The sequence below is a fragment of the Oncorhynchus mykiss genome, chromosome 9 (assembly GCF_013265735.2).
Source record: "Oncorhynchus mykiss isolate Arlee chromosome 9, USDA_OmykA_1.1, whole genome shotgun sequence".
NCBI lineage: Eukaryota > Metazoa > Chordata > Actinopteri > Salmoniformes > Salmonidae > Oncorhynchus > Oncorhynchus mykiss.
The window spans coordinates 51,994,621-52,011,072 of record NC_048573.1 but is presented as its reverse complement, the minus strand read 5'-3'; positions in this window follow the sequence as shown (position 1 = coordinate 52,011,072).

Sequence of the window (16,452 nt, the reverse complement as noted above, 5' to 3'; positions counted from 1 at the left end):
CCTGTGTGTCTCTTCATAGTCCCTGCTGTTCCATAAGGTGTATTTTTATTTTTTAAATGTATCTGATTCTACTGCTTGCATCAGTTACCTGATGTGGAATAGAGTTCCATGTAGCCATGGCTCTATGTAGTACAGTGCGCCTATCATAGTCTGTTCTGGACTTGGTGACTGTGAAGAGACCTCTGGTGGCATGTCTTGTGGGGTATGCATGAGTGTCCGAGCAGTGTGCTAGTAGTTTAAACCAACAGCTCAGTGCAGTCAACATGTCAATACTTCTTACAAAAACAAGTAGCGATGAAGTCCATCGCTCCTCTACTTTGAGCCATGAGAGCGGCAGGTAGCCTAGTGGTTAGAGCGTTGGACTAGTAACTGAAAGGTTGCAAGATTGAATCCCGAGCTGACAATCTGTCGTTCTGCCCCTGAAAAAGGCAGTTAACCAACTGTTCCTAGGCCGTCATTGAAAATAAGAATTTGTTCTTCGCTGACTTGCGTAGTTAATTAAAGGTAAAAAAAAAAGGGTTTTAAAGAGATTGACATGCATATTATTAATGTTCATTTATGTAATGTACATTTAAGGGCCAGCCATGCTGCCCTGGTCTGAGCCAATTGTAATTTTCCTAAGTCCTTCTTTGTGGCACCTGACCACACGACTGGACAGTAGTCCAAATGCGACAAAGCTAGAGCCTGTAGGACCTGCCCTGTTGTAATAAAGGCAGAGCAGCGCTTTATTATGGACAGACTTCTCCCCATCTCATCTACTGTTGTATCAATAGGTTTTGACCATGACAGTTTACAATCCAGGGTTGCTCCAAGCGGTTTTCATTACAAGATTTAATTCAGGTTTAGGGTTTAGTGAATGATTTGTCGCAAATACGATGATTTTAGTTTTTAAGACACATTTATTTTTTGCCACCCATTCTGAAACTAACTGCAGCTCTTTGTTAAGTCATTTCACTCGCTGTAGTAGCTGTGTATAGTGTTCAGTCATCTGCATACAGTTGAAGTCAGAGGTTTACATACACTTAGGTTGCTGGGGTTTCACAATTGCATTGGCTAATTCAGTACTGTAATACCATAATATACTAGTGGTGGCTATTCAGAAGCCTGATGGTCTGGGAGTAGAAGCTCTTGACCAGTCTTCCAGTTTTTGCCATGATGGTCCTGTACTACCCGCTTCTTAGTGATGCAAGCAGGGAGAACAGGCCATGGCTTGGGTGGCTGAGGTCCCTGATTATCTTCTTGGCCTTCATGTGTCCTGGAGGACAGTCAGTGTGCACCCAATGGTGCATTTGTACCACCCTCTGTAGCGCCTTCCGGTCCACAGCGGTGGAGTTGCCGAACCAGGCTGTGATGCAGCCCAACAGTATGCTCTCGATGGTGCTCCTGTAAAACACTGTGAAGGCTCTCTGGGACAGACCAAATTTCTTCAGCATCCATGATCGTTGGGAGCCCCTGCCACATACGCCTCGTGTTGACCCACTGAATTGCTCCTCTATGTTTCGCCATCTTGATCGATCTGTGTAGGTTGTATTTGTGCTGTTTAACCATACTACTGTTCATGGTCACCTTGCCGTGTTTATGATCAGCATCTCTCTCCAGCTTCGCTACAAGACTGCCATCAATCCACATTCTTTTTATTTGGGTACCTTTTGAAAGACATTATCGGTATCACATCATCTATGCATGAATATGCTGACTCAGTCCGGTGACTGAGTCAGCATATTCATTGATGTTATCCCTAGAGGTGACCCGGAACATATTCCAGTCTGTGATCAAAATAGTCTTCGGGTTCTGAATGGTCGGATCAACGGTGTACACACCTGATCACCGGGACCTTCCCTCTTGATTCTGTTTGTAGGCGGGGAGAAGCAAAATGGAGTCATGGTAAGATTTTCCAAAGGAGGGCGAGAGAGGGCCTTCTACCCGTTTCAAAAAAAGGCGTGTATCAGTAATCAAGCATCGCATTTCCGTGAGTTGAAGAGTCAATGTGTTGGTAATAATTCACGAGCACGGACTTACTGTGTCGATGAGAACCTATGTCCAAATGCTCAAGACAGGCTTGATTCAAACTAGTGCCTGCTAAACATAATGTTTATTTCATTTAATTACAGTACAACTGTAGTGTAATTATATCTAAACAATTAATTTATATTTTGCATCAACGATTGTCAAAGATGTCTTCAATGAACACAATGGGATATAAATGATATTTTCAGTCAATTTTGATGGGTAATGCAAGTGTGTAGCCTAATGTGAACAGCAGGGTTGGGTAGGTTACTTTCTAAATGCAGTCTGTTACAATTACTTTTTAATTGTCCATGATTTAATCAGTAACATAACTTTTGGATTACCCAAACTCAGTAATGAAATCTGATTACATTAGAAGACAAAAATGTGTTACCAATTGAACGACATCTATTGCAGGATAAATCAATGTTAAAGTTGACATAGCTAGCCATATTAACTCAGCAAAAAAATTAAACGTCCCTTTTTCAAGATCCTGTTTTTCAAAGATAATTTGTAAAAATCCAAATAACTTCACAGATCCAGCATGACAATGCCACCAGCCATACTGCTCGTTCTGTGCGTGATTTCCTGTAAGACAGGAATGTCCGTGTTCTGCCATGGCCAGCGAAGAGCCCGGATCTCAATCCCATTGATCACATCTGGGACCTGTTGAATCGGAGGGTGAGGGCTAGGGCCATTCCCCCCAGAAATGTCCAGGAACTTGCAAGTGCCTTGGTGAAAGAATGGGGTAACAACTCACAGCAAGAACTGGCAAATCTGGTGCAGTCCATGAGGAGGAGATGCACTGCAATACTTAATGCACCAGATACTGACAGTTACTTTTGATTTTGTGGCATATTACTTTCAGCACTTCAAAGGGAAATTTCAAAACATGCATCTTGCATTTTTTGCTATTGGATTAACTGCTTGTTAAAACCGCTACATTGAGAAGATATCATTAAGTTGTGTTTTAGTGATTAAACCGATGTACAGTACCAGTCAAAAGTTTGGACACTCTACTCAAGGGTTTTTCTTTATTTGTACTATTTTCTACATTGTAGAATAATAGTGAAGACAAACTATGTAAGAACATATATGGAATCATGTAGTAACCAAGAAAGTGTTAAACAAATAAAAATATATTTTCAATTTGAGATTCTTCAAAGTAGCCACCCTTTGCCTTGATGGTGGTTTTGCACACTCTTGGCATTCTCTCAACCAACTGCAATGCTTTTCTAACAGTCTTGAAGGAGTTCCCACATGCTGAGCACTTGTTGGCTATTCTTTCACTCTGCGGTCCAACTCATCCCAAACCATCTCAATTGGGTTGAGGTCGGGTGATTGTGGAGGCCAGGTCATCTGATGCATCACTCTCCTTGGTTTCTACATGATTCCATGTGTTATTTCATAGTTTTGACGTAGTCACTATTTTTCTACCATGTAGAAAATAGTAAAAAACCATTGAATAAGGTGTATTCAAACTTTTGACTTGTACTGTACTCATTTCACAGTAAACAGTTGTGTGGTGAATGCAGAATTAAAGGTTTTGAACATAAGACTGGCTGCGTTACCAGTTTGGCAAATAGTACCAAACTATAATGCACTTGGAGCCTTTAATACCTTAATATGACTTCAAAAAAGAACCTTAAAGTGAGGAAATTGGCAGGGGGAAATATGCTCTGCCATTGAATAATGAAAGTGACTAAGTTGGAGTTCAAAACGGCATTTACTCTGTGTGAGATGAAGGCTAAACAACTCAAGAGCCACTTACTTCAGTGAAGGCCGAAGAGCTTCAAAAATGGCACTTCCGACATTACCTCAAACTCGATTTATCCAGGACATGAGAACCCCAAGCCATATCCTTGACTTGCTTTCAGATAAAACTCGCAAGACACATTTTACAAATCGTGTCAGACCGTTGAAACAGGATAAGGTACTTTGACCAAGAGAAGATTACAGTAGAGCTAATTGTGGACCGTATACTAATTTGGGCATGCAGTAAGGCCTGAGAAGACTCCTACTGAATAATGGGAATGCTCTGAATGACTCAGCATTCTCAGGCTGACCTAGCTGGGGATCATCCATCATAGTGAGAGCCATTGACTGTACAAGACTATTGCTGCTTCCTAGCTCCGGGGTGAAGGTTCCAAGGTACAGTTATAGGATCAGCTTCTCCTCCTCAATTATTACCTTAACAGTTAGTGGGGAAATGTAAAACTACAAGGTTTGATTACATTTAACAGACGTTCTTATCCAGAGTGACTTACAGGAGCACTTAGGGTTAAGTGCCTTGCTCAAGGGCAAACAGATTTTTCACCTAGTCGGGTCAAGGATTCAAACCAGCGACCTTTCAGTTACTGGCCCAACGATTTTAACCACTAGGCTATGTTTAGTTAAGGATTAATTCAATTCAAAACAATGTGTTAAATCATGAATATTACATGTATCCAATGACTTCTCAGTGTGGGGGCAAATATTGTTCTTTGTATTGCAGTTTTGCCTGAATAAAAGCACAGTGCATTAGCATTTGTTGAAATACCCTATTATGGCCCAACATGATTGTAATAACGGAGTTGCGAGTTGGGAAGCAGGTGACATGCTTAATAAAACAAACCCAGGAACGAGACAAATCCATGTGGCTAAACGCCAGTACACAAGGATAATACCAACTGGTGAGAAAACATAAGAGTGACATTAAGGGGAGGAAATGATGTCCAGGTGTGAATCATAATGATTAACAGGTGTGTGTAATGAATCCCAGGACCGGTGGTCAGTATTCTGGCAATGTCATATGCCGGAGGGGAGGAGCAGGAGAAGATGTGACAGTACCCCCACTGATGCGCGGCTCCAGCCGCAGGACGATGCCAACCAGGGGGATGACCCCTGAGACCCCGGACAAGGAGCAGGTCGGTCCGGGCAGCGAAGGTGGAAATCACGGATGATGTTGGGGTCCAGAATGTCCTCCACCAGAACCCAACACCGCTCCTCTGGGTCATACCCCTCCCAGTCCACCAGATACTGGGGCCGACCCCCACAACGTTGGGAGTCCAGTAGGGATCTGATAGCTAATGCCTGTCCCCTCTCGAAGTCCAGGGGGGGACAGTATCCGCAAGGGGACCAGGAACCACCAGCCTGAGAAGGGAGACATACAATAGTGACTGGGTAGTTGTAACCTGTACGTCACCTCGATGACCCTTGAACAGCCCCACAAACCGGGGGCTCAGTTTCTTGCAGGGCAGGCTGAGTGGGAGGTTCGTGGTAGAGAGCCAGATGCAGTCCCCAGGATGGAACACAGGGGTCTCACTGTGATGGTGGTCTGCCTGTTCCTTCTGACGATGGACGGCATGCTGGAGTCTCACGTGCATGTCGCTCCACACCTCCGCTGTGCACCGGAACCACTCATCTACTGCAGGATCCGTGGTCTGGCCCTTGGTCCACGGGGCCAGGGCCGGCCGGAAACCCAAAACACACTGGAAAGGGGTCAACCCAGTAGAGGAGTGACGTAGGGAGTTCTGGGTGTACTCTGCCCAGGGAAGCAATCATGCCCACTCATCCTACCGGTCCTGACAGTGACTCCTCAGGAACTTCCCCAGCTCCTGGTTCATCCTCTCAAACTGCCCGTTGGACTGAGGCCGATACCCAGAAGTGAGGCTGACCTTGACCCCGTGGCCCCCAACTCGTGATGTGAATTGGGGGCCACGGTCGGAGACTAAGTCCTCCGGAAGGCCATAATGCCAAAAGACCTGCTGGAGTGCCTCAGCGACCTGGAGAGCAGGAAGAGGGATTAAGCAACATGACTTGGAAAATCTATCCACTACCACCAGAATGATGGTGAAACAGAGGCGGGGGGGGGGGGAGAGAGTCAGTCAATGGATAGATGTGACCAAGCACGATAATTGGCAGGAGCTTCCCGGGAGGGGGAGGGGGACTTGAGAATTGGTTTGAGCACATATGGAACAGGAGTGGACATTCCGAGTGATATCCTGCACCAAGGTGGGCCACCAGTACTTCTCAGCAATGGAGTAGATGGTGCAAGAAATACCTGGATGTCCAGCGACGACAGCTGTGTGTGCCCAGGTCAGCAGCCGGTCCCTTATCCCTGTGGGAACATAGATGTGTGTGCCCAGGTCAGCAGCCGGTCCCTTATCCCTGTGGGAACATAGATGTGTGTGCCCAGGTCAGCAGCCGGTCCCTTATCCCTGTGGGAACATAGATGTGTGTGCCCAGGTCAGCAGCCGGTCCCTTATCCCTGTGGGAACGTAGATGTGTGTGCCCAGGTCAGCAGCCGGTCCCTTATCCCTGTGGGAACGTAGATGTGTGTGCCCAGGTCAGCAGCCGGTCCCTTATCCCTGTGGGAACATAGATGCACTCACAAATGTTCCAAAGAAATTAAGACATTTTCAAATGTTATTTTATGACTATAACAATGTGCAAATAGTTAAAGTACAAAAGTGAAAATAAATAAACATAAATATGCGCTGTATTTACAATGGTGTTTGTGCTTCACTGGTTGCCCTTGTGGCAACATGTCACATCTTTTGTTTTTTTTCTCCCTTTTTCTGCCCAATTTCGCGGTATCCAATCGTTAGTAGTTAGTTAGTTAGTGCTAGTTATTGTCTCATCGCTGCAACTCCCGTACGGACTCGGGAGAGGCGAAGGTCGAGAGCCGTGCGTCCTTCGATACACAACCCAACCAAGCCGCACTGCTTCTTAAAAACTTAGGGCTGCAATCCTGTTAACGGGATTGATATGACAACAGCCAGTGAAAGTGCAGAGCGCCAAATTCAAACAACAGAAATCTCATAATTAAAATTCCTCAAACATACATGTATTTTATACCATTTTAAAGGTAATCTTGTTGTTAATCCCACCAACGTGTCCGATTTCAAATAGGCTTTAAAGCGAAAGCACCACAAACGATTGCTAGGTCACCGCCAAGTCACAGAAAAATTCAGCCATTTTTCCAGCCAAAAGAGGAGTCACAAAAAGCACAAATAGAGATTTAAATTAATCACTAACCTTTGATGATCTTCATCAGATGACACTCATAGGACTTCATGTTACACAATACATATATGTTTTGTTCGATAAAGTGCATATTTATATTAAAAAAATCTCAGTATACATGGGCGCGTTACATTCACTAGTTCCAAAAACATCCGGTGATAATGCAGAGAGCCACATCATTTTACAGAAATACTCATTATAAATGTCGATGAAAATACAATTGTTAGACATGGAAATATAGATACACTTCTCCTTAATGCAACCGCTGTGTCAGATTTTTAAAAAACATACGGAAAAAGCAAACCATGCAATAATCTGAGTACAGCTTTCAGACAAAGCAGCCAAAAATGTATTGGGTAGTCAACAGAAGTCAGAAATAGCATTATAAATATTCACTAATATTCACTAAAATGTCAATAATGTTCCAACCGGAGAATTCCTATGTCTGTAGAAAAGCAATGGAACGAGAGCTAACTCTCTCATGACTGCGCCTCAGAGCCTGTGGCACTCTGCCAGACCCCTGGCTCCAGCAGCCCTTATGAGCTCCCACTTCACAGCAGAATCCTCAAACAAGTTTCTAAAGACGATTGACATCTAGTGGACACCTTAGGAAGTGCAACATAACCATAACCAATATATTCAATAGGGGCTGGGTTGAAAATCAACCAACCTCAGATTTCCCACTTTCTGTTTGGATTTCTTCTCAGGTTTTTGCCTGCCATAATTATTTTGTATTTTTTTACCTTTATTTAACTAGGCAAGTCAGTTAAGAACAAATTCTTATTTTCAATGACGGCCTAGGAACAGTGGGTTAACTGCCTGTTCAGGGGCAGAACAACAGATGGTAGTACCTTGTCAGCTCAGGGATTTGAACTTGCAACCTTTCGGCTGAGTTCTGTTATACTCACAGACATCATTCAAACAGTTTTAGAAACTTCAGAGTTTTCTATCCAATACTACTAATAATATGCATTTATTAGCAACTGGGACTGAGGAGCAGGCCATTTACTCTGTGCACCTTTCATCCAAGCTACTCAATACTGCCCCTGCAGCCATAAGAAGTTTTAACACAGCTCGCATCCAACCCGGAAGCCAGCCACACCAATGTGTCGGAGGAAACACCGTACACCTAGCGATGTACAGTGTTTGGTCAGCGTGCACTGCGCCCGGCCCACCACAAGAGTCGCTAGTGCACAATGAGACAATATCCCTACCAGCCAAACCCTCCCTAACCCGGACGACGTTAGGCCAATTGTGCGCTGCCCCATGGGCCTCACGGCCGGCTGGGCTCGAACCCAGAGTCTCTGGTGGCACAGCTAGCACAGCTAGTGCCTTAGACCACTGAACCACCCGGGAGTCCCAGGTCACAAATCTTGCTGCTGTGATGGCACATTCGGGAAAGTATTCAGAACTCTTCACTTTTTCCACATTTTGTTACGTTACAGCCTTATCCTAAAATAGAATAAAAAAAATAAATAATCATCAATCTACATACAATGCTCCATAATGACGAAGAGAAAAGTTTTTTTGCATATATATTACAAATGAAAAACATACCTTATTTACATTCTGTTTTCCCTTTGCTATGAGGTCAGGGAGGTGACCAAGAACCCAATGGTCACTCTGACAGAGCTCCAGAGTTCCTCTGTGGAGATGGTAGAATCTTCCAGAAGGACCGCCATCTCTGCAGCACTCGACAAATCAGGCCTTTATGATAGAGTGGCCAGACAGAAGCCACTCCTCAGTAAAAGGCTCATGACAGCCCACTTGGAGTTTTCCAAAAGGCACCTAAAGGACTATCAGACCATGAGAAACAAGATTCTCTGATCTGATGAAACCAAGATTGAATGGAAAACGTCATGTCTGGAGGACACCAGGCACTGTTCATCACCTGGCCAATACCATCCCTACGGTGATGCATGGTGGTGGCAGCATCATGCTGTGGGGATGTTTTTCAGCGGCAGGGACTGGGAGACTAGACAGGATCAAGGCACAGAGAGATCTTTGCTGAAAACCTAGTCCAGAACGCTCAGGACCTCGGAAGGTGAACCTTTGTCCCAGTCTAACAGGACAACGACCCTAAGCACACAGCCAAGACAACTCAGGAGTGGCAAGTCTCTGAATGTCTTTGAGTGGCCCAGCCAGTGCCTAGACTTGAACCACGATCGAACATCTCTGGAGAGACCTGAAAATAGCTGTGCAGTGACGCTCCCATCCAACCTGACAGAGCTTGAGAGGATCTGCAGAGAAGAATGGGAGAAACCTCCCAAATACAGGTGTGCCAAGCTTGTAGCGTCATACCCAAGAAGACTTGCGGCTGTAATCGCTGCCACGTGTTTTTGGTTTGTCATTTTTCACATTTTAGCAGACACTCTTAGTAAGAGCGACTTACACGGAACCCAGACCGTCTGCACGTATGCTCCATTGTGCGCCATCGTGCATAAATGTATTTTGTCCCCACACATCAAACGCGATCACAGCACGCAGGTTAAAATATCAAAACAAACTCTGAACCAATTACATTAATTTGGGGACAGGTTGAAAAGCATTAAACATGTATGGCAATTTAGCTAGCTAGCTTGCACTTGCTAGTTAATTTGTCCTATTTAGATACCTTGCTGTTGCTAGCTAATTTGTCCTGGGATATAAACATTGAGGTGTTATTTTACCTGAAATATACAAGGTCCTCTACTCCGACAATTAATCCACACATAAAACTGTCAACCGAATCGTTTCTAGTCATCTAGTCAGGTAGGTGGCATTACCGCCACCGACCTCGTTTGTCTTTCAGTCACCCACGTGGGTATAACCAATGAGGAAATGGCACGTGGGTACCTGCTTCTATAAACCAACGAGGAGATGGGACTTTGCAGCGTGATCTGCATCAGAAATAGAATTGATTTCTATTTTAGCCCTTGGCAACGCAGACAATCGTTGGCGCGTGCTAGCAGTGTGGGTTCAATAATTGAATAACATAGATTTCTAAATGTAATTTGCAACGCTCGCGCAAGCGATGCGAGGGGTGTAGTCAGCCTGTTACAGTAGTGAGTGCATACATTTTTATTTGTACTGGTCCCCTGTGGGAATCGAACCCATAACCCTGGCTTTGTAAGTGCCATGCACTACCAACTGAGCCACACGGGACCACTGTTAAGGGGCATTGAGTGTAGATTGATGAGGAAAAATTAGGATTAATGATGGGGAAAAAACAATCAATTTTAGAATAAGGCTGTAACATAACAAAATGTGGAAAAAGTGAAGGGGTCTGAATACTTTGTTTTCAAATTCTTTGTGGGTGTGTGTATTCTGAAGGAAATATGTGTCTCTAATATGGTCATACATTTGGCAGGAGGTTAGGAAGTGCAGCTCAGTTTCCTCCTCATTTTTCGGGCAGTGTGCGTGCACATAGCCCGTTTTCTCTTGAGAACCAGGTCTGCCTACGACGGCCTCTCAATAGCAAGGCTATGCTCATTGATTCTGTATATAGTCAAAGCTTTCCTTAATTTAGGGTCAGTCACAGTGGTCAGGTATTCTGCCACTGTGTACTCTCTGTTTAGGGCCAAATATCATTCTAGTTTGCTCGGTTTTTTTTTGTTAATTATTCTCTCTCTCTCTCTCTCTCTCTGTGTGTGTGTGCATATTCAACTCCTAAGGCTGTCAGCCAGGCTGTAGGTGAATGTTTCCATTCCCCTGTGGAGACACAGAGAAATGAGCTCAGTGAATGAGCTAGCGCACATCAATAATACAACATATCTCCCCGAACACAAGCTCACTCTCATTAAAAACGCACTGATGTTCCACAAATAGTCTTTGCTCAGTCACATTTTTACAGCACTGGCCCAGTGTTGAAAATTTGATCAAAATGAATGAGGATGTCAATGCGTAGAGACTCAATAGGATAGGATAGTATGAAGGGATTGTTTGAAAATGACAATGTATTGAAGGAAATGTATAACCATGAAATTAAATACAGGTCTATGGAATGGGTGGCAGAGTTGTTCCACAGTGGTTGTTTGTAAAATACCCATGTCACTTTCAGATCGACAGGAGGGTAAGTGTGTCTCTGTTTTTTCCACCCAGCTCAGAAATAGGTTGTTTGTTCAGGCCTGCCATAACTCTCTATGTCAGGGGACTTCGTAGCGATAACACACCCAAACACATACATACACACATGCCTACCATGCGCATCCACACACACACTTACCCACCACTACTACCACCACCATGTCACCATGCTGTGCTCTCAGTTCAAAATAGGCATTTACTCACCCACTTCCCAAAATGCTTCCAGATTCGTTCCTCCTCTCTGTGTTGACCCCCAGATAATTTTGGACGGGTATTTTAGGAATCTGTCTCAGAATAAAATAATCCTGGAACAGCTGCTGTCTAATTTTAAGTGGAGGGCCTGAGGATATGGGTGTCGTTTAAGGTCCAGGGGGAAGTTTCCCCGAGGTACACATCTAGGATCAGCTTCCCCTTTCCCTATCCTAACCTTAGGTCAGTTTAGCATTTTCCCCACTAATGGCTAAGGTCAGTCTAGTGGCAACTTTACTCTGCTCAGTTATTTAGGGTCCAAGAGCCAGTGAACTTTGAAGTCTGTAAAGATTTCATGGTGTTGTAAAAAAAACTTTTTCACACTGTGTTCCACTGAGTGCAGCGATGACCCCCAACTGGTCAAACATAGATTTGAGAATTTAAGGAAATAGAATTACAGTTACGACTTCAACCAGCATTACTATAATAGATGAATGGGTAACTGTGACATATCTTGATGCCTGTGTGTGTGTACTAGACCAAATTAAATATGGATGTTATTGCCCTATATTATTCCTCGGTTTACAGAAGACTTGAGCATGAGCATCTGCTTAAATATGAATAAACTTGACATCAATGCACATGACATGCAATATTGCAGCATTGGGATAATGTTTGTAGTCATGCAATAATCTGTGATTTACAAAGTTAGCGGTATGTAGACTCTATCCCACACCAATATAGAGGCCATACCATATGTATCAAGTGTCTCAGAGTAGTAGTGCTGATCTAGGATCAGTTCCCCACCGTCCATGAAATATCATGCTTTGTGATCTAAAAGGCAGAACTGATCCAGTTTCTGAGAAACTGTGAATACGGGCCTAAAGCTTCTTCTCACTGTGTTGGCCATGTGGCTGCCTCTCTCTCGTGGGCTCCCGTGAGCATTGCCACCGCTATGTGTTATGCCAAGGTGTTAGTTTGTCCGTGTTATTATGACTATTATTATTAGAGCAATGTGTCACGTTTCTTCTGTGAAAATGAGTCACTGATATAGCACATCTTCTAAATGCCATGCATGTTGAGTCAACTTTTGAGATATAAAACATGCATTGTCATTTAGTATGTGACTCATATGATAATGTGTAGGATAATGAGTATTTTACATTTTTGTTACAGGCAAGATAGCACTTAGTTTTACAAATGGCTCTCTATCATGTTGAATCAGATTTTTGGTCACTGTAAATACTTGACTATCTTTGGCCCCATTATTCCAGTAAGGAATAATCTAATATTGTGTTCTAATATTGTGTTAGTAATGGAGATATACAGTGATTAAGTGCACAGGTAGATCGTACACTTCCACTAGGTTTCGTAAACAATCGTTTTTTAACATTTCATTTTCCTATAATAGCCTGTGGAAGTTACTTTACCAATTATTGACCAGACTGGCTGACCATGAGCTGACCACGAGGGCAGGTTTGACCAGTGACTCAGCCTAGCCGAGTGGAAAGTAACTACATAGGTTCTCAGCACTTCATCATGACCTGGCGGACAGAGAAAACCCTGGGTTTTGTTCATTAGGCATGCAGGAGAAAATGGTCTGAAACAGGGAGGACTTAAGAAATAAAAATATGCTCATGATAATTTTCTGTTGCAAAACATTTTGCAGCTCACCAGCCCTGAGGTTTGGTTCAGCGCTCTCTCTCTCTCTTCTCCACACACCGACCTCACACAGGAAGGCGGAGGAAGCTGGCCTCACTCCAATCCTTTTTTATTTTTTCTCATCCTTTTTAATATCACCCACTTGCCATATGAGTCTTGGTTCAAGGGTAATGAGGGAGCAGATTGCTCACTTCCCCTGTCTGGACAGCAGCTTTCCTCATAAATACACCAACACATGGAAGCAGATCTCAATCGCAGATGAAATGCCGGAACCTTGGGACTGTTAGCCTTGGGTGGTCAGATCTCTTGAGTTTTCGCCCCCTATTCATTGTTTCATTCGGTGTGTGTGTGTGCACGCTTCCATGGTTGAGTGCATGCGTGTAGTGTAAACATGTCTGTGTATATACATAAAAGTGTGCACATAGGTGGATGACTTATGTGATTTTTGATTGTTTTTGTGTGTTGCCTTGTTTTTTCAACACATGTTCTTCCGTGACGATTCCAGCCATTGAGCAGCCATCCCCAGGCCCTAATCTTAAAAAGGAAAAGGAGTTTGAAAAGGAGTCCCGAAAGGCCACCGATCACAGATTAATTATGGGAAACGAGGTGACAGCGATGTCAGAAATCCCATCCCCACATCCTCAGTGTAATAAAGCGGAGGTGAGCGTTTGGCCTCTTGAGTGTGAACTCAACGTGTCAGAGGTGTCTTTCTGTGAAGGTCATGGTTCAAGGTCTTTAAACGGGACAATCAAAAACATGGCACCAACACAACATGGTGCCCATCTGCAGGAATTCCCACTTCGTACTACAGAGAAAAACAAAGGCGAGCCCCCCCCCCCCCCCCCCGCCAAAGTAATTTCGACAGGAAGTCAATCAAAGAAATTTACTCTTACTGTGCTTTAAAAACAAAATGTGGTAGCTGATACTAACATGGTGCCCATCTGTGGAAATTCCCACTTCAGATTACAGAGAGACACACAAAGGCAAGTTTCCCCTCCTCCCAATAAATTAATCGAAGATATATTTGCTTTAACAGTATAAAACCTATATGTGAGGTAACTTTTACACTAATACCAGGAAGAATGATCAAATACAGCTAAACATGAATGTTTATGTAGTTGGATGGATTTATTGGATTGAAAGCCACAGCCAGCTCCATCTATCAGGTTCCCACTCATGCCATGTGTTTTAGTGCTTGAACCTATGAGTAACAAAAGGACCTGTAGGCTGCTGAAACAAGATGGCTGCCATTGAGTTTTTCCACTCAGAATTCAAGGGTTTTTCCTCTGCCAAGCAACGTACTTTATATTCAGCGCCACATAAGAGGCACTTCTGTTTAAGTTAAACTATTCTAAAACAAAGACAATATGGCCACTTTATTTAGAATGAAACCAAATGGGTATAAAGCATGCTACCACACAACATTGCCCAACACATTGCACAACAATAATACAATGCTTCCCTATCTCTTGAAACAAACTGCGAACGTCTGTTTTAACAAGCATCAGAATTCATTGGTATTTGGCATAGAAACACACAGGGTCAGAGCCTCCAGAGGGGTGCAGTGGTCTAGGCACTGTATCGCAGTGCTAGCTGTGCCACTAGTGATTCTGGGTTAGAGTCCAGGCTCTGTCGCAGCCGGCTGCCACTGGGAGACCCATGGGGTGGCGCACAATTGGCCCAGCATCGTCTGATTTAGGGGAGGGTTTGGCCGACAGGGATGTCCTTGTCCCTCATGCACTAGCGACTCCTGTGTCGGGCCTGGCGCAGTGCACGCTGACACGGTCGCCAGGTGTACGGTGTTTCCTCCGACACATTGGTGCGGCTGGCGTCTAGGTTAAGTGGGCATTGTGTCAAGAAGCAGTGTGGCTTGGTTGGGTTGTGTTTTGGAGGACGCGGCTCTCGACCTTCGCATCTCCGTACGGGAGTTGCAGCGATGAGACAAGACTAACTACCAATTTGATACCACAAAATTGGGGAGAAAAAGGGGTAAAAAATATATTAAAAAATTAACACATATGGTCTCTCAGAGTGGGCTGATGAAAAGAAGGGTGCAGTTAAGTTACAGGAGTTGGAAGCTCAATGGTTAAATCAGGGGTTCTCAAAGTGAGGTCAGGGGTCCACGGAGGTACAGCAGCCAGATCACAAAATATAAAAGAATGTACATACAGTATATATATATATATATATATATATATATATATATATATATATATATATATGTTTTAACAACAACAGATTAAACACATTTTGGCAAAGCGATCCATGGAATAAGTTTAGAGGGTGTAATACAATAAACTCACAGGGATATTAGTATTGTATTTGTATTCCCCAAAAATTATTTTATTTTTTAACATAAATGTACTGTAATTTAAAGCTTTAAAGCTGCAAAGTTTTCTCTCTACCTCGCAAAAACATGTAAAATGGCAAAACTGCTCAATTTTATCTCCAATGCCAAGAGGTGGGAATTAAAATGTATTTATTGTTGCAGCCTTCACAGGGCGCAAGACTTGGTTCAGTTGGTTGGTCATAGTAAAACTCCATGTTTGCTATTTTATCTCACTCGAGTTGTGTTCTAAATATGACGGTGTCCTTGTCAAATTTGCTATCGGAAAAAAAGGGGTCCCCGACCCCAAAAAGTTTGAGAACCCCTGGGTTAAATGACCTTGAGCGACAGCACAGGTTAAAAGAGAATTGAAAGGTAGGTTTAGAAAGAGGAGTCAATCACAAGGGATACGTTTTAAATGCTCCCTGTAGAGTAGGATATGCATGAATAAGACTGCCAGCAAAGCTACTGAAAGGTACTCGCTCAGCTTCAACTGTCTGTTTGATATGTTTCCAGGCAGGTTCCCGTACGTCTAACTCAAGGACTTAAATATTTAATTTGAGGGAAATTAATAACATCCAGGATTCCTAAAATGAAGTTTAACAATTTTGAAAATGTATTCATGGAGCTAAAGTGAAATGGAAATCCTGACCAAGACCAACATTTGAATTATTTGTAAATAATGACAATACATTGATACATTTTTCTTTATCAAGATAGATATGCTTTTGGGCAACGAATTCTTATGTCCATTATAAGGATCAATAGCTTTGTATGTTCAAGCTAGATATGAAATAAGTACCAAAACTAAAAACTATATAAATATATACTGTATATATTGGTAAGGAAAATCATAATCTCATGACCAGTTTTTTTATTGCGCTACTTTTATATAAGTAAAAAATATGCAATTCCTCAGGGTAAAGAGCCGCTGACAAACAAATTGTCAATTCATCTTTTTGGCATTAATATTCCATCAAGCACTCAGGGAAGTAAGGCTTTCCCAATCCAAAGACAAGCTTCAAACGATTGTTATCAATGCCTCATACTCTCATTATACATACCCCATTAAAACCATAGAGAAAAGAACTGGAACAAATAATTAGGCTCCTCACAGACATCCAGTAGATCCATTGAATGCAGAATTGTCATTATAATGTAGGATGGTGTGAGTAGACATAAGCAATATAACACAC